At 45.0% G+C, this 23,283-nt stretch overlaps 1 long non-coding RNA gene across 2 annotated transcripts in view; it reads left to right on the top strand.

The window, feature by feature from the left end:
* LOC310769782 overlaps window positions 1-23,283 on the top strand; it is a 57,589-nt gene that overhangs the window by 26,592 nt on the left and 7,714 nt on the right. The gene's annotated exons all lie outside the window — the stretch shown is intronic.

Below are 23,283 nucleotides of genomic sequence, written 5' to 3'. Positions count from 1 at the left end.
CGCCCACATTGTGAGATGAAGAACAAGGATGCAGCGCAAATAACTTTGACACACCTCCCTCTTTTTATAGTTTTTCACAGCAGCTTATAACCCAGAATGTTAAAAACAAGAGAGAGAAGTGGCATTGTATTCCACACAGTGCGCCCCAAACGAGCAGCAAATGTGGTTGCATGAAATCTCATAAAGTTAAAAGGGGCCTTGGTGTGGATTGCACCCCGGCTTAAAGAATCAGGTAGTAAGCGATGGGAAAGTGTGGTGTAGTGATTAAGAGTGGTAGACTTGTAATCTGGGGAACCAGGTTCGCGTCTCCGCTCCTCCACATGCAGCTGCTGGGTGACCTTGGGCCAGTCCCACTTATCTGAAGTCTCCCAGCCCCACTCACCTCACAGAGTGTTTGTTGTGGGGGAGGAAGGGAAAGGAGATTGTTAGCTGCTTTGAGACTCCTTCGGGTAGTGATAAAGCGGGATATCAAATCCAAACTCCTCCTCCTCCTCCTCCTCCTCCTCCTTCTTCTTCCTCTGCTAGAGACCCTGGACAGCAGCTGCCAGTCAGAGTAGACAACACAGAGCAGACAAACAGCTTGACCTGGTATAAGACAAGCTGCACCCTTTGTTTAAGGACAATGTGCCTCTGGACTGGTTTACCTGGGATGAGGTGTGGCAGAGTGCCAATGGGCTTGCCTAGGCAGAAGCATTGAGCTCATGTATTTCTCAAATGGTGTCTCATGACACCATTAACAAATGGAGTTTTGACATGTGGAACTCCTTCGCACTGCCCAGCTGTCTCCCTCTGCCTTTTCTTCATCTCAGAAGCCCAACACAACACTAACTGGAAACATCTGCAAAGTAGTAGCAGTAGCTGCAATATATCTTTAAATAGCTTTGTGCAATTGTAAGCATTTTACTAGTTTATGCTGCTACCCAGTTGTCTATGTTTGCATTTTTGTATGGTGCACGTTAATAATTAGGCTACATTTGGTTCAGTGTGTGTCTGGATGAATTTGGCAAAGGGTGGGATGGTAGGAGAACCCCACCATAATTATTATGGGCATGGGAGATATGATGCAAGGGAGCAGGCTGTGGATATTTGCAGGACCATTTCCTATTCTGGATGCTCTGCTAAGGAGTTCTGTCTGCTGGGAGCCAGACTAGCATGTATAATTGAGACCTGGTTGGGGTTAGTCCGACCCAGCTGTGTCTGTCTTGGTACTCAGCACAGCACCAACATAGACTTGAGGGTTTGGAGGGGGTTTGCTATGGTCCAAAATAATGCCATATTTCTTGTCAGAGACATTCCTGCCCCGGAACACGGTCTGTGCCTGACTTTGGACCAAACAAACTAGAGATCCTTCTAGTTTGCTGCCCACCTGCTGTTCAGCAGCCTCTCTGGCAATCTCGAATGTGATGCTGATGAACTTCAAAATTCTGAAGCTGCCCTCAGTGGTTCTTCATGACCTCCATGAAAACCATGGGGATGTCTCAGTGTGTCATCTGCTCAATGCACAGAGCAGGACACATCCCTCAATTTCATCCTTGCCTCAGGGTATGGGAGGGCTAGTCTGGAAACAAGCGGGATTAAGACAACTCTGTTATCATGGTCAGGTTTGGTCTTATGGTGGCAGCCACTGATACCTGTTGTGGTTATTATTGTGTTAGTTTTATATGTGTTTTGCAAGAGTTGTTATTCTACATATTGGTGTGTTTTTTTTCATTTCTTTTCGCCTTAACTTTCTTTTGACTTGTTTGACTTGTTTTATTGTTTGGTTTTATGTTTTTATATCACTGTAAACCACTGTAATATATTTTTAAGAAATAACAGTATAGAAATATTTTTATAAATAAATAATATTTGTTGGTTGTGATTTTAATTTTCTCCATTATTACAAACTGCCTTTGTGATTTTCCTTATGAAAAATGGCATAGGAAGATTTTTAAGTAAATAAATAGAGGCCAAGTCATTGAATTTATGCCACTTACTCTTGCATATTGAGAGTGGAGGAACTTTCTCCTTTAGCTGTTTGCCCCTGCGGCTTCCCTCAAGGCTCCATTGTGGATTGCTGCCATCAGAACCTTTGCATGGCTCACAAAGGGCAATGTGGCCAAATGGCAGGGCTTAGGAATGAATGGCCTTGAGACATGCAGGACTTCCAGGTGCATAAGGACTTCCGATACAAAATCTCCTGAGCTGCCCATGAGAGGAGGAAACTCAAGGAAGAAGCAGGAGACGAAGCAGCCCGAGGCCCTGGGCAAACCAGCTGGTGTTGGTGCCATGTAGATGGGCCCTTGTTATCATAAGCTATCCTGGTGGATAGGTGGAGTGAGCCGAGACACAATATATTACCAGGTGGGGCTCCTTGAGAGTGCAGTCTGTTGATGGGGAGAGGCTGAAGCAAGGTTTGCATATGGGCTGGGGATGAATATATTTAACTTTTCATGAGCAACACTAGCTTTGTGTCTGAAGTGGGGATTAGAGCCTGGGTTTTCCTCAACATCCAAACCCAAATGCTCCAGCCACCACACTTGATGTGATGACACTTCTTTCATCTCTCTGATAGCTCTTAGGCTTATCGCTACTGTCACACAGGGTCAGAAAAAGATGACACAGCTTCACAAAGTGTGGCAATATTGCTACAAGTGAGAGTATGTTCTGCTGGGCGAGATTCCTTATAGGTGCCTTGGCAAGTAGGAGCTAAGGTTTACCTAACCTGAGGAGTCATTGCTTCTCGTTGCTTTGTGAGGAGGGCGGGGCTTTAAGCAACAGGCGTATTAAAACTTGCATCAAACCAGTGAGGCAAGATTTTCAAAAGTGCTTTAGGGCAATTGCTCACCTTTCAAAAGTTACTCTTGCAGAATGATTTTCTAATAAGGTATTATGTTGTTTTGAAAACCAAGCCATTTATTGGTCTGCCTGAGGAGACTGATAGCCACTTTACAAGTTATGAATGTAACCTAGGCCTGACTGTAATTGTGTGTAGAGAAGTCTGGATATTTGTAATAGAGGACATTTGTCTGTGTGTCTACTCCCAGCTGTCTTGCTGAGTGTCTTGCTCACCATAAACAACAAGCAAATCTAATTTTCTCAAGGTATTCATATCTTGAGCCAATAAAAGATGAATTCTGCAATCTGTATAGATTACGCAAATCGAACACAACTCCCAATATTTTCCAGTATTGTTTCTGCAGTGTTTAGTACTTTGCATGATTTATTCTGGTTTTGCTGGTCATGGGAAGGGAAAAGATTGCACATGGTACTGAGAAGAAGAGCCCCAGTCTCTAAAACCTTATACGGTTATTGTCCTTCAAGCATCCAAGCTATAGGGTCCAGAAACTTGTTCTTTTTAAACATTAACAATGAGATTATGAGGAAGCTAAATTCTTCAAATAGGAGAATAATGCATGCATTCTTTGTGCTTCTGCAGAATCACGGTGTATGTACTGTCCTACCCATTGTTGCAAAAACGTGCAATCTGATGTCTGTCTGGGAAACAGCACTCATATATTATGTGAAAATATACTTGGGTGATATACAAGAAAGCACTGTTAAAGCAACACAAAAAGGCTGAAATGATAGAGAGAAAGTGAATGTGTAACTTGCCTTTAATTTTTGGAGGAAAATGGAAAGAAGGCAATATTGCAGATAACTGTGGTGACAACTCCTGGCTAAAGCCTGATTTTGCAGAGACGCATGTTGACAGTTTTGAAAGCAAAATTCTGTAATATGCAGCAACCTGCCTGCACCCTGGGCACTAATACTTGGTGGTTGGTTTAAATTTCATTTATTCTTTTTGTTTGCATTATCTCTATCTACTGCTAGAAGCTACCTTGTGTGAGGATGTTGCCCTAAAAATAAAGGTATAAATATTGAAAATAAACAAGTAAATAAATAGTCATAGGAAGACCTGTCTCTATGCATTCCTCTCTATCCTACGCATTCACCTTGTTCCACCAAGTATCTGCATCTCATGCCTTCGCCTTCACTGAATGTTACTGGAGCCTTGGGGATTCCGTTGTCTTCACACATTCAGCTGTCTATGAAAATGGTGCAACGTAAGAAGTATGGCAACAATGACAGCTGGGTATATGCGCAGTACAATCCCAAAGATGGCAGCAACAGCCAGCTAGAATAGATGTCTAAAGAGGAAATTCAGTTTGCAAAGCACATTGATAAACATGAACTTTACTGCATGTTACAGCATTAAAGAAAACATGATGAAGATGCCGGTTTGGTGGTACTTTACACCATCAAAACTCTCCAAAATGTATAAAAGCAATTCGAATAAGTGTTGGAAGTGTGGAGAAAAAGTAGGGGATTTTTATCACATGTGGTGGACATGCAGTAAAACCAAGGGGTTTGGGATTATTATTTATGATGAGATAAAAAAAAAAATCTTTAAAGCTTTTCTGTTGGGAATCTTGGGCAGAGATATTCTGAAAAATATAAGAGAAATCTTTCTATATGTAACAGCTGCCACCCGTTTATTAATAGCATCTAATTGGAAGGGGGGAGAGATACCAATGTTAACGGAATGGCAAAATAAATTATTAGACTATGTGGAAATGGCTCAATTAACAAATAGGTTAAGAGGTAACACAAAGCAATCATTTTCTCAAAAGTAGGAAATGTTTAAGTGATACCTACAAAAAAAACCCAGTGACATGCTATCTATGGGAGTGTTTGAATGACCCTTGTGTAAGTAAAATATTAAGAAACAAAGAAAGATTGGTACGATATGTTGTAAGAAAGTATTAGAAAGTATGTTAAAAGTAAGGTAATAATTATAAGTACATTCAAAATCATAAATGTCAACTATATCAGGAAATGATTGGAAGGCCACAATTATTTTATAATTTTATTTTACTTTGATATATGCTATTTTATTTTATGTAATATTATTTGATCTTGGCTTAGTGGAAATCTAAGCGGAATTTGAAGTTTATATTAACGTCTTATAGTGATAAAAAAGAAAGAAAGAAAGAAAGAAAGAAAGAGAAAAAACTTGTTACTACCTCATTCTCTTGCTAGAGCAGGAGTCAGTGGACCTTTGGCCCTCCAGATGCTGTTGGACTTCAACTCCCATAAGCCCCAGAGAGCATGGTCAATCAGGGAACCAAGTATGGGGGGGCAAGACCCTCACAAAATTCTAAATCAGAGAGCCGGGCCCCCCAACTTCTGTAGCAGCCGTGCACTTATACCCTGAGGCATGTGTGCGCAATGTCAGCACACCATGGGGCATGTGCGCATAGTGCACTGTTGTCATGTGGCTCCTGAGCCCGCTCAGTCATGGGGGCAAGGTGGTGGTCAATGATTAGAGATGATGGGAATTGTAGTCCAGCAACGCCTGAAGGGCCCAAAGGTTCCCCAGTTCTGTACTAGGGTAAGGAGGGTCCACCAATTATCCTGGCCCCCTAGCAGGTGATGTGAATGCTGCTGCTCTGGAGAAAGTTTTTTGCGCATAGAATTCAGTGTACTTTTCCTCTTAATAGTTATGCGTTGGTGTGCAAGTCGCATGTATGACACTTGCCACATCCATGGGTGGTGGTGTGTGTGTGTGTGACACTGCATAAGGAGTCTTTTAGACCCTATCCAGCTTTCTTATTTCAGTGCCAACGTGGCCCTTTCACAACCTTCGTTACAATGCTGCCCTGTCTGGGAGGTCACCACAAGTGACCTCCTCTATATTCCTTGACTTTTACTTAGCATTTCTGCCATTTTCAGTTAGTCTCTCTCTTTTCACAAATATTCATGCTCTCAGCCAGTTTCTGTTTTTAATGCAAGTTTAGCATCACCGTTAGCCAATGGACAGATTCTATTTGCATACATTTACATTAATTAATGTAGACAAAAGGACATTGGGAAGAATTCTTTCACCACCCTTCTCTTTGGAAGACTCTCTCTCTCTCCTCTGGCATATTTGTGAAATCTGTGTATTATCTCTGCACTGTGAGGAAATACTCTCCAGTGTTCTGTTTTACAAAATGCTGTTTCCTGTGAATTAGAGTGAAACGTAGGTCAGGAAAAATTAAGGCATGTGTATTACTCTGGAGCTATTTGTCATACACTGGCAGGTGTAAAGGTCCTATGATGGAGAGGAGAGCTGTGTTCAGGGAGGATAATCAAATGCTAATGTGGTACACCACTGAGATCTGCTCTATATCTGAATAATTACCTATGGCTGACTATTTAGGTGTTAGTAACCGGGTCAACACCAGTTCAGCAGCTGTACTCATTCTGTCTGACTTCAAGAGTCGAGCACGTGGATGCCATGCTCAATGCTTCAGGTGTTGTTTTGCTTATATGGCATAACTATACAATTTGCCTTGGCCTGTGCTTGCAGCTGAGTTGCACCCTACAGTGCAGTTGGTGATGGCTTCCCATCTTATCTTTTACCAACACCACATAATGTTCGTTGGTTCCACTATTGTTCCCCTATATTGTGTTATTGCTGCTGTGTTGCTTTCTATTAACGTTTTGTTGTTGCTGTTGACTTTTTGGCTGAGGGAAATATGTGTTCTTCTAGGGCAGAAACATACCACATTCACACCATACATTATTTGGTGGCCAGGAAAAAATAGGTACCCACCACCATCGGCTGGGTGAGGACTGCAGGGCCTGCTCCCTTCCAGGGCCTTTTCCAACTGGCCCAGGGGGCGTGGCCCAGGCCCTCTCTCCCAGCTATAAAGGGACTCCTGCTGCAGTGAGGCCTCGGACCATCGGCTGGGTGAGGACTGCAGGGCCTGCTCCCTTCCAGGGCCTTTTCCAACTGGCCCAGGGGGCGTGGCCCAGGCCCTCTCTCCCAGCTATAAAGGGACTCCTGCTGCAGTGAGGCCTCGGACCATCGGCTGGGTGAGGACTGCAAGGCCTGCTCCCTTCCAGGGCCTTTTCCAACTGGCCCAGGGGGCGTGGCCCAGGCCCTCTCTCCCAGCTATAAAGGGACTCCTGCTGCAGTGAAGCCTCGGACCATCGGCTGGGTGAGGACTGCAGGGCCTGCTCCCTTCCAGGGCCTTTTCCAACTGGCCCAGGGGGCGTGGCCCAGGCCCTCTCTCCCAGCTATAAAGGGACTCCTGCTGCAGTGAGGCCTCGGACCATCGGCTGGGTGAGGACTGCAGGGCCTGCTCCATTCCAGGGCCTTTTCCAACTGGCCCAGGGGGCGTGGCCCAGGCCCTTTTTGGAACAAACTTTTTGGGAAGGGTGGGAAGTGTTCTGCCATTGCTTCCCTGTTCCAGGGGGTTAATGTGCTTTAAAATGTCCTCAAGCAGTCGGTGGCAATTTAAATTTTTATTTCTTTTTTTCCTTTTTTCCTTTGTTGGGGGTGGGGGGAATGGATATTTGGTTGGGGATTAATTTTATTATAATTGTTCTGTTCTTTTTTGTTGTTGTTGTTTTATTGGTTCTGTATAGTTTGCGTTTTGTTTTTAAGGGGCGGGATCAGGGCTGCCTGGGAGTGGGGCCCCAGCCAACACGATGGCTGGGACAACTTCCACAGGGGGGGAAGCACTGGGACATCCGATCTCGGTGATCATGGGCAGGAGGCGGAGTTACGCTAAGACCAGACCATGTCATTACCGAGGAGGCAGGTTTAGTCGTTGTTTGAGGACTATCCCTGCCTCCGGGTCTGGCCTTGACCGGATGGATACTGGAATCAACAGGGGAAACCTACATGACCTGAAGGTGTTGCTGTGTAATGCCAGGTCAATGATGAATAAAACCACTGCCATCCACGACCTGATTGTGGATGGAGGATTTGACCTGGCATGTGTGACAGAGACCTGGTTGGGGGAAGCAGATGGGCCTGTCCTTGCCGCTGCTTGCCCACCAGGTTTCTCTTACGCACAGCAACCCAGGTCATGTGGGCGGGGAGGGGGGGTTGCAGTGATTTTTAGGAAGTCACTAGCTTGCACCAGGCGTCCTACTGGGAAGACCCAGTTTTCTGAGTGCATGTTCTGGAAGTTGGGCAATAGGGGCAGTACAGGATTCCTATTGGTGTACCGGCCTCCCCGCTGCACCAAGGATTCCCTGTCTGAGCTGCTTCAGGTCGTGGCGGATTTTCTCCTGGAGACACCTAGCTTGGTTGTCCTAGGGGATTTTAACATCCATGCCGACACGACCTTACAAGGGGCCGCTCGGGACTTCGTGGAAAGCATGGCCTCCATGGGGCTGTCCCTGAATAAGTTTGGCCCAACTCATAGTCACGGACATGCCTTAGACCTGGTGTTCACCTCTAGTGACGTGGGTGATCTGACACTAAGTAAAAGTGAAACAAAAGAAGTGCCATGGTCAGATCACTTCCTGGTGCAACTGGACTTCTCCGCGACCCTTCCCCTCTGCAGGGAGGTGGGACCAATTCGGATGGTCCGCCCCCGCCACTTAATGGATCCAAATGGTTTCCAGAGAGTGGTAGGGGATGCTTTATCCCATGTTGATGGCCTTTCAGCTGATTCCCTGGTGGCCCGCTGGAATGCGGAGTTAACCAGGGCTATCGACTGTCTGGCTCCGAAGCGCCCTCTCCGATTGCATGGAGCCCGGACAGCCCCGTGGTTTTCTTCGGAGCTGAGGGCGATGAAACAATCGCTGAGACGGCTAGAGCGTCGGTGGCGGAAAACTCACTCCGAATCTGACCGGACACAGGTTAGAGCTCAACTTCGAGCCTACCAAGTGGCGATAGCGACGGCGAAGAAGACTTTCTTCACCGCCTCTATTGCATCTGCAGAAAATAGTAGCAGGAGACTCTTTCAGGTGGTTCGCAATTTAACGGAACCACCTTTACCACCGGGGCCTTGTAAAGACCCCAAGATCTCCTGCAACGATTTTGCAAAGTTTTTTGCAGATAAAATCACTCATATTCGGAGGGAGCTAGACACCACCGTGGGAGCAGGGCTGGGGCGGGAGAGTGCTAGAGCTCTGTCTGGTCAAGTTGCATGGAATCAATTTCAATCCGTTACCCCCGAGGATGTGGACAGGCTGCTTGGACGCGTGAAACCAACCACCTGTCTCCTTGATCCTTGCCCATCCTGGCTAATAAAAGCAAGCCGGGAAGGGCTGGGCGATGGGCTCTGCGGGGTGGTGAATGCTTCCCTCTGTGAGGGAACATTCCCAGATCCGCTGAAAGAGGCGGTCATTAAACCGCTTCTTAAAAAACCATCTTTAGACCCGGCCAGTATGGCCAACTATCGCCCAGTCTCAAATCTTCCATTCTTGGGCAAGGTGATTGAGCGCGTGGTTGCTGAACAACTCCAGGCACGCCTGGAGGATGCGGACCATTTGGATCCCTTCCAATCAGGATTCAGGCCTCATCATGGGACTGAAACTGCCTTGGTCGCGCTGGTTGATGATCTCCGGCGAGCTAGGGACAAAGGTGAGAGTTGTTTCCTAGTTCTGCTGGATCTCTCAGCGGCCTTTGATACAATCGACCATAACATCCTTCTGGACCGTCTAGAGGGGCTGGGAGCTGGGGGCACTGTTATGCAGTGGTTTCGCTCCTTCCTCCTGGGCCGTGTTCAGAAAGTGGTGGTGGGGGATGAGTGCTCAGACCCCTGGGCCCTCACTTGTGGGGTGCCTCAGGGTTCCGTCCTCTCCCCCATGCTTTTTAACATCTATATGAAGCCACTGGGAGAGATCATCAGGGGGTTTGGACTGGGTGTCCATCAATATGCAGATGATACCCAGCTCTACCTCTCTTTCAAATCAGAACCAGTGAAGGCGGTGAAGGTCCTGTGTGAGTGCCTGGAGGCAGTTGGAGGATGGATGGCGGCTAATGGATTGAGGTTGAATCCTGACAAGACAGAAGTACTGTTTTTGGGGGACAGGGGGCGGGCTGGTGTGGAGGACTCCCTGGTCCTGAATAGGGTAACTGTGCCCCTGAAGGACCAGGTGCGCAGCCTGGGAGTCATTTTGGACTCACAGCTGTCCATGGAGGCGCAGGTCAATTCTGTGTCCAGGGCAGCTGTCTACCAACTCCACCTGGTACGCAGGCTGAGACCCTACCTGCCCGCGGACTGTCTCGCCAGAGTGGTGCATGCTCTGGTTATCTCCCGCTTGGACTACTGCAATGCGCTCTACGTGGGGCTACCTTTGAAGGTGACTCGGAAACTACAACTAATCCAGAATGCGGCAGCTAGACTGGTGACTGGGGGCGGCCGCCGAGACCACATAACACCGGTCTTGAAAGACCTACATTGGCTCCCAGTACGTTTCCGAGCACAATTCAAAGTGCTGGTGTTGACCTTTAAAGCCCTAAACGGCCTCGGCCCAGTATACCTGAAGGAGCGTCTCCACCCCCATCGTTCTGCCCGGATGCTGAGGTCCAGCGCCGAGGGCCTTCTGGCGGTTCCCTCATTGCGAGAAGCAAAGCTACAGGGAACCAGGCAGAGGGCCTTCTCGGTAGTGGCGCCTGCCCTGTGGAACGCCCTCCCATCGGATGTCAAAGCGATAAATAACTACCTGACATTCAGAAGACATCTTAAGGCAGCCCTGTTCAGGGAAGTTTTTAATCTGTGATATTTTAGTGTATTTTTGGTTTTCTGTGGAAGCCGCCCAGAGTGGCTGGGGAAACCCAGCCAGATGGGCGGGGTACAAATAATAAATTATTATTATTATTATTATTATATAAAAGGAGAATTCCTGGATGCCAAGATCCAAATTTGGGGCAAGTACTCATTGGTGAGATTTATTTAAAAAAAAAAAATGCAGCGGAGTTAAGTGCGGAAATACATGCTGTTAGACCTTTACAATATGCTTTTCTAAGTTTCTTCCAAAATAGTCTCCTCTTTCCCCAGCACAGGAAAAGACCATGTGTTTAGCAAGTGAAAAAATGTTTTACTTACAAAATCTCCAAATGTCAGATTCATATGCTTTTCTATACATTAGTCAGAAAACACAGGCAATACAACTTGGCTTAATTACTTCGGTGAAAGTTTCTAAATTGTTGGTATAGGGATACAAGAATGCTTTGTAAAAGCCAAGTGGTCTGAGCTGCAGCAACCACCTCAGACCTCACATGTTGAGCTTCTCAGGTAGACTGAAGGTGAACAAAGGCCCTGATTACCTTTCTCCCGAGGTGAGGAGTAAACTAGCCACTTTGGGAAAGCCGTGGATGTTTAAAGATGTATTATAGTTCTTTAAATGTATGGTGTGAATGTAGCCACAGTTTAAAGTCAGAGAATATGAGATTAATTGACACAAGCCAGGATTATTAAACTGAAGGGAAAGCCATGCTTGCCATAGCTCATACTATCCATTTGACCTTGGCATGAGGAAGGATGTAGACACAGGAATGTGTTCTGAGACCAGGGGTTGGTAACATTGTGGGTGGCAGCTTAAAAATACCTTATTGAAAATAACCTAAGTGAAGGGTGGGAGTGTTGTGAGGTACCCAAAAGCAAAAAAGTGAAACAGACTAGCAGGCCTCATCAAGCTAATACCACATTAGAAGGTATGTTCCTGAAGGGTAGAAGAAACAAACAAAATCAATTCATTTATCTTTTTTCTAGAATGTTGTCTCTCTTTTTTGTAAGACTTCCCTTTATAAGAAAAATTACATCTGATACATTCTTCTTCTTTTGCCCCTAAGGAAGATTCTTATCAAAACACTTTGGGCTTTTTATATCTTCTATACTTCAGAAATAAATCATCTTATGGGTACCAGCTGGAGGCCCACCTTTCGTTCTGTATTGCTATTTATAACGTTTACCGTCCAGGCACACAAAAAGTGCCTCATGAAACAATAGCTGTCACCTTCATCTGGGCTTGCCATCTCATGGCTTTGAAGGGCGCCTTTAATCAGCCGGATGTCAGGTTGAGGTTCAGCAAGAAAGAGGGAAATGGCTTCAGCTATATGATAGGGGGCTGAATTGCTTCCTGCCACTGAACTAAGGATCAGGAATAGGTATTCCTGAGGTAGCCTAAGAGAGAGGGTCATTGTTGCATGAATCCCTGATACAAAAAAACCCCTTTTCTCTGACAGTATTTAACCCATAACTTCTGAAACATGGGAGGATGGAAGGTTGTCACAAAACCTGACATTCCATATAATACAAGATATGGCGGGGGAGCCAATGTGGTTGTTGGACTCCCAACTGCCATCAACCCCCAGCTAGCATGGCCAATGGTCAGTGGTGATGGGAGTTGTAGTCCAACAACATCTGGATAGATAGCCTACCCTAGGCTACTGCTATCACCCTACTTCGGGGTCAGCAAACTTTTTCAGCAGGGGGCCAGTCCACTGTCCCTCAGACCTTGTTGGGGGCCGGACTATATTTTGAAAAAAATAATGAACGAACTCCTATGCCCCACAAATAGACCAGAGATGCATTTTAAATAAAAGCAAACATTCTACACATATAAAAAGACCAGGCAGGCCCCACAAATAACCCAGAGATGCCTTTTAAATAAAAGGACACATTCTACTCATGTAAAACCACGCTGATTCCTGGACCATCCGCGGGCCGGATTTAGAAGGTGATTAGGCCGGATCCGGCCCCTGGGTCTTAGTTTGCCTACCGTTGCCCTACTTCCTCCTGAATCCAAGGCTGAGTTCAAACTTTCTTGGTAATTTTAAGTAAAAGCTACAGAACCTGAAGCCATGTTGTTCCCCTCTATTGGTTGTTGAGTTAAAGAACTGGAGCAAATGAGTAGTTGAAATTCACATTTAAGCATTTCTTCAAGCAAAATATATCACTGTGGTTGGGATGGGGTCTCTCCTGTGCTGCTCTTTGCAGGGTGCTCAGCAAAGGAGAAATGTTTAAAAGCATGTGATAGTCTTGGCTGCCTATTGTCCACTTGTATAACCTACACCTAGAATGGCATTCTTTGCCAAGAGTAATAAACCTTAATCTTTCTTTATCCTTTCAACCATCAGTCTTGCCAGGCTCTTTGTTTCTGCACACTGCTGCAACGTACAGTGGTACCTCAGGTTAAGTACTTAATTCGTTCCGGAGGTCCGTACTTAACCTGAAACTGTTCTTAACCTGAAGCACCGCCGGAGCACTGCCGCGCCGCCGGAGCACGATTTCTGTTCTCATCCTGAAGCAAAGTACTTACCCCGAGGTAATATTTCTGGGTTAGCGGAGTCTGTAACCTGGAGCGTATGTAACCTGAAGTGTATGTAACCTGAGGTACCATTGTATTTACCAAACACCAGCACATGTTTTTCTGAAATCAGAGTGCTGATCTCTTCAGCTGAGGGGTTTGCAGCACAAATTCCCTTCACTAGGCCAAGCATGTGCTTAAACTCATTTTTCCCAGGCAGAGCCTCCCAAGTCCTGCTGGTGGAGGTCCGTTAGCACAGCATTCTGGGTAGGTGAGAGGGCTGGTTGTTTTCTCTCTCTGTTTTGCAACTGAAATAAGAAGACTTCTACCTCAGGGCTGTCAACCTGGCACCTGCTGCTCATGTTGGTTTAATGAGAAAAAGAAAGAAAGGCACAGGTACAGTTGAAACATTTCTGTTTTCTTTGTAAATAATCTGTCACTATATGGTGAAGCACCTCTGGAAAAGGGCCAGCAATGAGTTAAATGCACAAAAGGTTTATAGCCTATTCAGCAGGGTGAGGTGCTGCGCTGTGCTGTCACTGTGCAGCAACTGAGGGAGGAGGAAACCCTGTAATCTTGCCAGAGGACTTGACAAGGCAAACACATGAAAACTGTTAGAGTCACACTGTGTGGGTTCTTAGCTGCTGCCGGCTGACTTGCAGTCTCCATTGATGCCGGTGTGGCTGCACAGGATTAATCTGGCCTCTGACATCATCACCTCTCAATCCCACTGGTAATGGTGCTAAGTATGGTGGCCCAGCAGTGGCCACCATTAAGAATATGAGAATAGCCAGTGCTTTTTTTCTATTAAAAATGTTTAGGGGTACTCTCAAATACAATAAATGGACAAAAGTACAAAGATAAAAAATGTTTAGGGGTATGTGTGCCCCTGTGTCCCCCCAGGAGAAAAAGCACTGAGAATAGCTTTTCTGGATCAGACAAATGCCCTTTTAGTCACTGGCCAATCTTTCTCCTGCAAATGCTCCTCAGAGCAACTGTTATTCAGAGATATGCTGCTCAGCCACCATGACTTCCAAGTTCACCACTTCACCAGCTGCCACTGGATATACTAATGAAGAACTGGATACTTTGAGGATCCCCACCTCAGCTTGCAGACCCAAGGCTTCGTTTCTGCAACTAAGATGTACAGTACTTTAATTCCACCATGAAAGAAATCTAGCTGTTTCTTCACAGTTTCAGTAATTTAGAAGCCAGCACTGTGGTTGAACCACTGACATTTCTAAGAGTGATGTTGCACTGCCCCCAACATTGCATGTACCATTGCCAAATGTGCAAGAATTTGCAAATACATGAGAATTCAAGGACTACTTGTGATGCACAGCCTTCAGCTTTATTAGTAGAAGCTTCTCTTGTGGCCAGCAGGCCTCAAGCAAGAACATGGGAGTGAGAGAATGTGCTAGATGGAAAAAGAGTGGATTTTTCAGTGCCTCACTGGAACCTGGGATGATGTGCTGTGTGAAGGGGAAGTTCTGGTCAGCTCTCACCTTTTGTACTGTCTCTTTAAGAGTCAGGCCCAGAAAGCCTCAGCAGCACCTGCAGGCCATGTGAATGAATTGGGAGAAACAGTTTCAAGTTTGGGGAAGAAGCCATTAGGAGCAGTAGGGCCTGCATAATTTCCTCAGAAGCTGGATGGTGCTGCTGGAAGTGAAAGACAGGCAATGGTATTCAAGGAGAATAAGGTAGGCCTTGTCTATCCCCACCTCACTACAAGAAGTCTGAGCTAAACCTGGTAGTGTTGAGATTCTGAGATGACCACTGCAAACTGATAATCTGGCAACTCTGAAGTGGGGATTAAGAAATATGCCTTTGTAGAGATGGGACACTGGCACCAGGGCTTTATCTGAGTCAGTTTTAGTTTAGTTTGGTTTTCTTTAATTTCTTCATGAGGCAATAAAACACAAAAAGACAAATCGGGCAGTAAAAGCTGACCAATATAAGCAGACCATGATGAAAGTTCAAAGACAACACATTTAAAACCAGTCTCAAAGCAAAGTGGAACAACAACCCTGTCCCCTCACAAAATCCTTTAACAAATGTCTACAAACACACTGGCTGGGAGTTCCATAGACTTGATATTCAGTGGAAAAGGCACTTTGCATCCTGTCCTGAGTGAAGTGACCAGGGATAATTAAAGTTGTTCTAATAGGGATGTAGGAGAAATTTGGTTCAGTTCACATCTGCCTTGAACGGCAAGATTTGGTGGTATTCAAGCATTTGAAAACCAAAGGTAGCCATGTTGGATGGAATCTACAACCAGGGAAGGATGATTTTCCATTACCTGAAGATTGGCTTTGCATTTTAAGGGTTAAATTCCCCTCCAGCAACTTAGTAATACTATACAAGTAACCCTCTTTACCTACGGCACCATCCTTAATCAATCCCTGGCTTTGCTAAATGAAAGACTGCCATGTTTCTTTTTTTACTTTAGCTCTCTGCCTACCCAAGGAACCAAGTCCTTGGTTGAAGGTTTGGGACAGTTCTGGGTTACAAACCAGACTTTAATTTAGTAATAGGATGCAGGTGGTGCTGTGGGTTAAACCACAGAGCCTAGGACTTGCCGATCAGAAGGTCGGCAGTTCGAATCCCCGCGACAGGGTGAGCTCCCGTTGCTCGGTCCCTGCTCCTGCCAACCTAGCAGTTCGAAAGCACATCAAAGTGCAAGTAGATAAATAGGTACCGCTCCGGCGGGAAGGTAAACGGCGTTTCCGTGCGCGGCTCTGGTTCACCAGAAGCGGCTTAGTCATGCTGGCCACATGACCCAGAAGCTGTACGCCGTCTTCCTCAGCCAATAAAGTGAGATGAGCGCCGCAACCCCAGAGTCGGTCATGACTGGACCTAATGGTCAGGAGTCCCTTTACCTTTACCTTACTCATTTGGGAACAATGGAGTGTCTTTGAAAATGAGAATTCCCTTAATATGCATTTCCTGCGATTCCTCCTTTTCCATAAATTTCCTTAGATTAGGGATAGGGAACCCTTGTTTAGCCTGAGGGTTGCATTCTTTTCTGGGCAACCTTCTTAGCGTCAAATACCAGTGGTGGGTAGGGCCAGAGACAAGTGCGTACAGCAGCAAGTGTGAATTTTATCTTTGTAGTGTAGGCTAGTCTCTACGTACACACACTCCTTTCTACCCTCTGTCCAGGCAAGTAAAAAAACATATCAGTACTCAAATTATAGCCAGGCAAAAGCTCTAAGGAAGATGCAGAGCAGGGCTGTTGATGACTGTGACGCAAGGAGAGTACCAAGAGCTTGGAAGGCCTGCTGTACTTGAAGGAAGTTGCCTTTGTGTTGAAGGATCCTCATTCTCCTATTATCTATCATACTGTGTGCCTGCAAATGTATTGTTCTGCTGATGACTTGGCTGTGACAAAACCATCAGCCTCCAAAGCTGTGCAAGGTCAAATAACACCACCGATACATAACGCCACTGGTGTTACATGGTTGGGTACATGCTGTCTGTGTTTTATCACTGGTATTATACACGGTATTAGGTGGCAGAAGTCAGTATAAACAATTATGATGGTGCACAGTTGGTTAAGTTTAATCTGATGCATTCCGAGCTAAACACAGGGCAGATGTAGAGGTTTCGATACATGCACAAGAGGCAGAAGGAGGTGATACCTTGCTCCAAATCACATTGTCTGGAGTTTGAAGCATGGACCTGAGGAACAGGGTCTTCTCAACAGTGTCACCTTACACTATAGAACTCCCCAAGAAACTCCTTCCCAGAGATGTCCAGAAAAACTGTAAAATTGTTGTTTAAATTTCAGCAAGCATATTGTGGGTAGTGACTCATTTTAACTGTTGTAATGGCTGCTGTTCATAAGTTTGGAAGATATTTTAGGATTTTGCTTTAACTGTTGGATTTTAGGATGATTAATTTTATTATGCTTTTATGGTTGCCTTATGGGCTGATAAGTTACAATACGTTGGCAGCTCCTCTGAGGGCCCTTTGGAGGTGAATGGTGGGATATAAATCCAAAACTAATATAAACAAACGTGCACAGAAACAGGAATTCCCTGCTGTGGGAGGAGTACACTATAGATATGGTTACTATAACAGATGGTAACACATATTCCATACAGATAGAGCTATGTTTGTTATCCCCCTCCCCAATTGCCGTTAGTCTGATGTGCAGTCCACCTAACCCAACTCTTTGGGTGACAACTGCTCCCCCCTTCCCAGTGGAATGGGGTGGAAGTGATAGACCTCTCTGAAGTCCCAACTCAATTTGCCTCCCTCATCCTATGCCTGATTTTAAAAGAAATTGAGTTAGACAGGAGATTTGATCAAAGATCACCAATATCTTGTCTAGGCCATGTCCAGACAGGAGTATTATCTCACAAATGGGTCGTTAAGATCAGATTTTTTTCTGTGTACACAGTTGGCACATGAGGGTCAACACATGGTCATTTTTTCTTTTTTTTAATGTCTTTTTATTTTTAACAAACTCCCATTTTTTCACTCACTATATGAATGGCTATTCTGCTGCTTGTTGGCCACCTCACGACATACGCTTGGCAGAAAATATATTGGGTGTAGGTAGCTTGTTTGTTTTTGTCCCTCAATCACTCCTCTGTGCACATACACACACCCTGTTAATTTACAGGATTAAATTGTAGTTCACTTGTTCTTTCTTTCTTTTGGTACTATTCTGATTTAATAGAATTGTACAAGATCTGTCATAATAACAGCAAATTGGGGATTCTTGGTGCTCTGTGTATGTAGCTTTCTGTAAATTAAGATCATTCTTCTTTCCCAGCCTTCTACAACTGACATCCAGCTTCAATTTAAAGCACCTCAGGATCCTATCTTGTAGCTGGGAGGGAGGGGAATCAATCAGTCCTAAACCTCTCTTTCCAAACCTTTCCAAACACCCCTAGTTTGGCCCTCACCTTTCATTGTGATTATGCTGTTGTTTAGGTCCTAACTCCCTGACCAACTTCAAGCTTCCAGGCCAAGTCTAGTGCTTTGTATTCTAAATCCTTCCACAAACATGGCTCTGCTTGCTCCTCTGATGTTGACAGAGTGGTACAGTACTGTGCTTGGAGATGCAGAAATCGCCCCACTCCTCATGCTGGCAGAAGGACAAACACCTTCTCCAGACAGAGACGTTCTTGGCTAATTATAACACAAGGAGGACCTTGAGTTTGGAGGCTTGCTGTTTAGCCCTGTTATTATTATTGCATGATTAGCAAGGGGTTTGGGGAAAGCCTTTTCATAAGTAGAGCTCAAATTGCCTTTGAACCTCTTGCATACTACTTACATGAATTTCTGATCGCTGTTAAGTGTTGTTGCACAATGTTTTGCAAGAGTTGCCTCTCTGAAGGGCAATAATGCAGTGACATCGAGGTTGTATCACAAACAAAACAACTGTGGCGGTCCAGTATAAATCCTCTGCTAATGCTCTATTACTGTGTAAATGACATGTTGCAGAATGCACTCTCAGAAAAGCAACCAGTCTCTTGGGGCCAATGGTCAGCATTGATAGCACTGAAAAGTTGGCCCCATAGCATTTCCAAAGGCTAAAAGTTGGCTTTAGGAAATGGTTGTGAAGACTCTGGAGAAGACGGCTAATCAAATCTTTCCCCAGGCTCCCTGCCTGTATCTCAAGTGGGCTAGAAAACAAACTCACATTGAGTATTGTTTCGTACTCTCACAGAGAGCCTGAAGGAGTTTGTTATTATTTTTTCCAGCTACAATTGTCACCTTGCTTCTTCATTGGCACCCAGTGGCCTGGCTGAAGCACTGCAACCTTTTTTTTAAAAAATGTTTTTATAAAGAAATTATTGGCTTATGAAAGTACATACAGCACCTCTGTTTTCCGTTCATAGAATCCTTTCTACAGATCAGTTATATGTGATGTGAGACACTAATGTTATGGACAGTACAGTGGTACCTTGGGTTAAGAACTTAATTCGTTCTGGAGGTCCGTTCTTAACCTGAAGTACCACTTTAGCTAATGGGGCCTCCTGCTGCCGCTGTGCCGCTGCACGATTTCTGTTCTCATCCTGAAGCAAAGTTCTTAACCCGAGGTAGTATTTCTGGGTTAGCAGAGTCTGTAACCTGAAGCGTCTGTAACCGGAGGTACCACTGTATAGGGTTGTGGAATAAGAGAGGGGAGGAGAAGAGGGGGTAGTAAACTTTCATTCTTTTATGTGCAAAGTTTCTGTGTCAGCGTCTTGTGGGTAGGTTCTCTTTCTATTCATTTATTACTTTTCATTGGTGATGAGAGAGGTTGGGGGGCCCAGGGCATGGTTGGTTGACATTAGTTGGCTGCAGTGAGTTTTATTTCCATGTGTGAGGTAGACGAGTTTCTGGATCCAGTTAGCCACATCAATTTGCATGCTTTCCGTGGGTTCTTGTTGTTGTCTTGTTGGGCTGTGTATGTAATGAAGGGAAGCCGCACCGGGGTGAAGGCGTCCTCTTTTGTTTGTTTCTGTGCTAATTTCAATCTGTTGGCAAGTTTTTCTAGTAGGGCTGTTTCCCATATGGTTGGGTACCCATGGTCCATGTTCACTCCTGACAGGTCCCTCCAGTGTCATGGTGCTCCTGGCTGCTGAGAGTAGGTGACTTACGAGTTCTTTGCAGTGTGAGTGTGTGCTGTTGTCTTGGAAAATACTCAATATGGCCAGTTCTAGGGTGGCTTCTAATACCTTATCAATGTCCTGGCATGAAAGAGAGATGGAGGTCAGGAGTGCTCTTTCGGAAATGTTTGTTCATTGTCTAATGGGAAGACTCCAGTGTCTCCCTCGGCTCTGCGTTACAAAGAGGTGGAAAAGGCCAAGTAGAAGAACATGGAAGCTGTTGTATATGCAGAAGGGGGCAGGAGCGGGTTGCAGGTCAGCTTGCCATAAATCAGGTTTGCAGCAATTTGTTGAGATGAGATTAGCCTAGCTGTAAAATGCAAAGTGCAGGATTGAACGCAAAAATAAAGCTGCCACATGGCAGCAGAAGAGAATGGGAAGTATATGGATTTAGAAGTCATGAATTTGATTCTCCGCATCCCATCTCCCCCATACGGCAGTTTTAGGCAAGTCATTATATCTGTCAGTACTCTAGTTTCTGCCCAGAGAAACAGAATTTAACTACAAGGCTTGTTTTGTTTTCTACAACCCAGACTTGGCACTTGGGAGGGAGTGCTGCCTCTGACCATGCACAGAGTGCTTTTCTTTTCCCATTAGATTATGACGTAGTTCTCACACATTTGGGTTTAGTGGGAGATCTGCCAAGACAGAATCTGTGATTCCTTGGTAGGCTTGAGCCCTGGTACATCTTAATTCAGGAACCGAACATTGAAAGTTTTATTTAACTTCCTCCTTCTTTCTTCTTTGGTGATCACTAGTAGCCGAGTAAGATTTTCTTCCATAAGCACGGTTTTAACAATGAGTCTGTAAGTGACTGTGGAGGCCAATTCTGAATCCACATGTCCTTCCACAGTGGGGACATAGGTTTCTGGGTGGAAGTTGGTCAAGATTTGCCAAGTGTGCCTTCCTTTTAGCACGTTTCTCCCTTGCATTCTGAGTTCGAGTGTCTTCAAAGTCCATGACACCTTTGGTAAAGGCTGTTCTCCAACTGGAGCACTCGCAGGCCAGTGTTTCCCAGTTGTCGGTGTTTACTACATTGTTTTAGATTTGCCTTGAGAGAGTCTTTAAACCTCTTTTGTTGACCACCAGCATTACGCTTTCCATTTTTAAGTTCGGAATAGAGTAGTTGCTTTGGAAGACGATAATCGGGCATCCAGACAACATGACCAGTCCAACGAAGTTGGTGTTGAGGGCCAAGCATACTTTATCAGACTCCAGTGGTAATACATTAACTGATAAAACAGTTAATTAAAAGTGCTTCAAGGTTCTCTCCCCTCCCCCCCCCCCAATTCTAGGACTAACCCTGGCTTTTAAAGCAGCTTCTCTGTTGGTGAACACTGGCTCAAATAAAGTCCAGATTTCACTGATACCTCAAATATAGGCTCACCGCAGGAGGAATGTTGCATCCATTATTCATGCCTTGGTAAACTTCTGGCTAGATTACTGCAATTTACTTTACATGGGACTGCTCTTAGCAACTAGGTGCATAATCTAGCAGCCTGTCTTGAAAAAACACTCTTTAGCATGTGAGCTTCTCTGTCCTCTGAGGTTATCTAATGTAGCACTGCTTCCTGTGTCCTCCACACAAAAGGTAAAATCCCTCTTGGGCATTAAAACCCTTTTTGTTTCACCAATTATTCATTTTGTTTTCTTCGTGCACGGCTTGTCATTTGGATCCAAGTTCCTAAAGAGGTTAACCATAAAAGATGAATTAAACACACACACACATTAAAAGAGGAAAAGCATGAAACATACTAACATGGTCCTCCAAAACAGCAATTAAAAACAGCTGTGTTTAATTGGCGTTAGGGTTGGTGCTGGCTGCTTTCTCTCGTTTGCTGCTTTACTGTTACGTTCATGGGTTTTCTGATTTTAAACAATGTGAATTTACTGTATCGTTATCATTAAGGCAAGCTACCTTAAATACCTGACTGAAAAGATGGGGAACACATCTTAGAGTGAGTGGAGATTGAACAAGTATAGTATTAGGGAATGAAAAGTTCCTGACCCAAAGTTACCTGGGGATAAAGAGAACTCAGTGGGACTTAACCACAGAGCAGACATGCATAGGATGCTTACTCACAGGCTCAGGACTGCTTCTGATTCCAGGTTCTTTATCAGAACTGGATCCTAACTAAATGTGCTGGTGGTGAGTTGGACAACCTCAGGAAGGTGTTCTTGATGGTGAAACTGCTGGCTGGGTGTGCCAGAAAGAGTGCGCTAGCTGGGTGTGGCTGACTGGGTGGTGCTCATGGCCCCAGGGAGATGCTCGGATTCTCTTAGTCAAGCTAGGGCCTGTGCTTGTTCATCAGCAGGCAAATATGTATGTATATATGGGGGGGGGGGTGTTGTTTCACTCTGGCTTCCACAGAAAGAAAAGGATTTTTAAAATTCCTAGGCAAATGCCCTTCCAAAACAGCAGCTAAAAACAACAAAAGATGAAAAGAACAGTCATACCCCCCAAAATTAAAGCTGTAACTCAGCAACACCCTACGTATTGCTGTTTTTAACAGAGGTGGGGAAACCAAAAAGCAAATTAAGGAGGTGTAGTTGTCCATGGCCTCCAAAAATCTAAATTTGGCTTTTTAGCACAGGAAACGGTGCCTTATATTGAATCAGATCATTGGTTCACTTACTGGTAGCAGCTCTCCAGGATTTCGGGCGGGAGTCTTCTCTGCCCAACCTAGAGGTATCAGGGATTTTATTGCTATTTGTTCAATTTACAGTGTATCCTGCCCTACCTCCTGAAAGAGCCTAGTGCAGCAAAGAGGTCCACACTTCTTAAAACACACACACACAAACACAGTTAAACCATTCTGGAAGCAATTACAGTTAAAAGCATTCTAAAAGCAGGTACAGTTCAAAGCACTATTCCAGCCAGTGTTCTTGTGCTTGCCAGGAACAATATTCTTCAACCACCAAATGCCTGGGTAAACCGGAACATTTTCAAATTCCTCCTAGAAGTTATTAATGGTGGCGACAGGTGCACCTCGCTAGCGAGGGCATTCCACAGCTGGAGAAGCACCTATGAACAAGGCAGTGTCATGGGTCAGCACCAAGCTGGCAGCCCCAGGGCTGAACAAGGGACCTTCTGCATTCAAAGCAAATGCTTTACTGTGGAGATACCACCAGTCCATGTATTTCTGTTTATTTTGGGCTTGCCTGTTTGAAATAATTTTGTACCTCTGTAATGTAAATAGTCTAGTTTTGTAGCATTCTTTATTTTTTTAATGAAATGTAAGCCACCTTTTGTGTTGCTTTGCCCCAAAAGGTACGTTTATTGAAATAAATGATAGAATTCCCACATTAGCTCACTTGTCCCTCCCTTCAGGTTGGGTTGTCTCAGTGGCCATGTTTGCACATATTGGCTCCTGGGGAGATCACACCTGCTTTGCTCCTCCCCAGTCTTTTTAGGTGGTGCAGCACAGCTGCTAAGACAAGCCTTGGCTTAGCACAGTTATCTGAACTGGAGATTGTGGCTGAGCTTTTCCCTCTTTAACTGTGGTGTGTAGCCAAGCTTTTTTCTTGGTTGTTGATTGTGGTTAAGGAGGAGAAAGTTTAATCACAATCTTGGGTTCAGATGACACACTAAGTCCAAGGCTTGCTTTAGCTGCCATGCTTCCATGAGCTCAAAGGTGCAAAGCAGATGTGA

Source organism: Podarcis filfolensis, assembly GCF_964270895.1.
Source record: "Podarcis filfolensis genome assembly, chromosome: 1".
Classification (NCBI taxonomy): domain Eukaryota; kingdom Metazoa; phylum Chordata; class Lepidosauria; order Squamata; family Lacertidae; genus Podarcis; species Podarcis filfolensis.
This window is presented reverse-complemented; position numbering and strand designations above follow the sequence as displayed.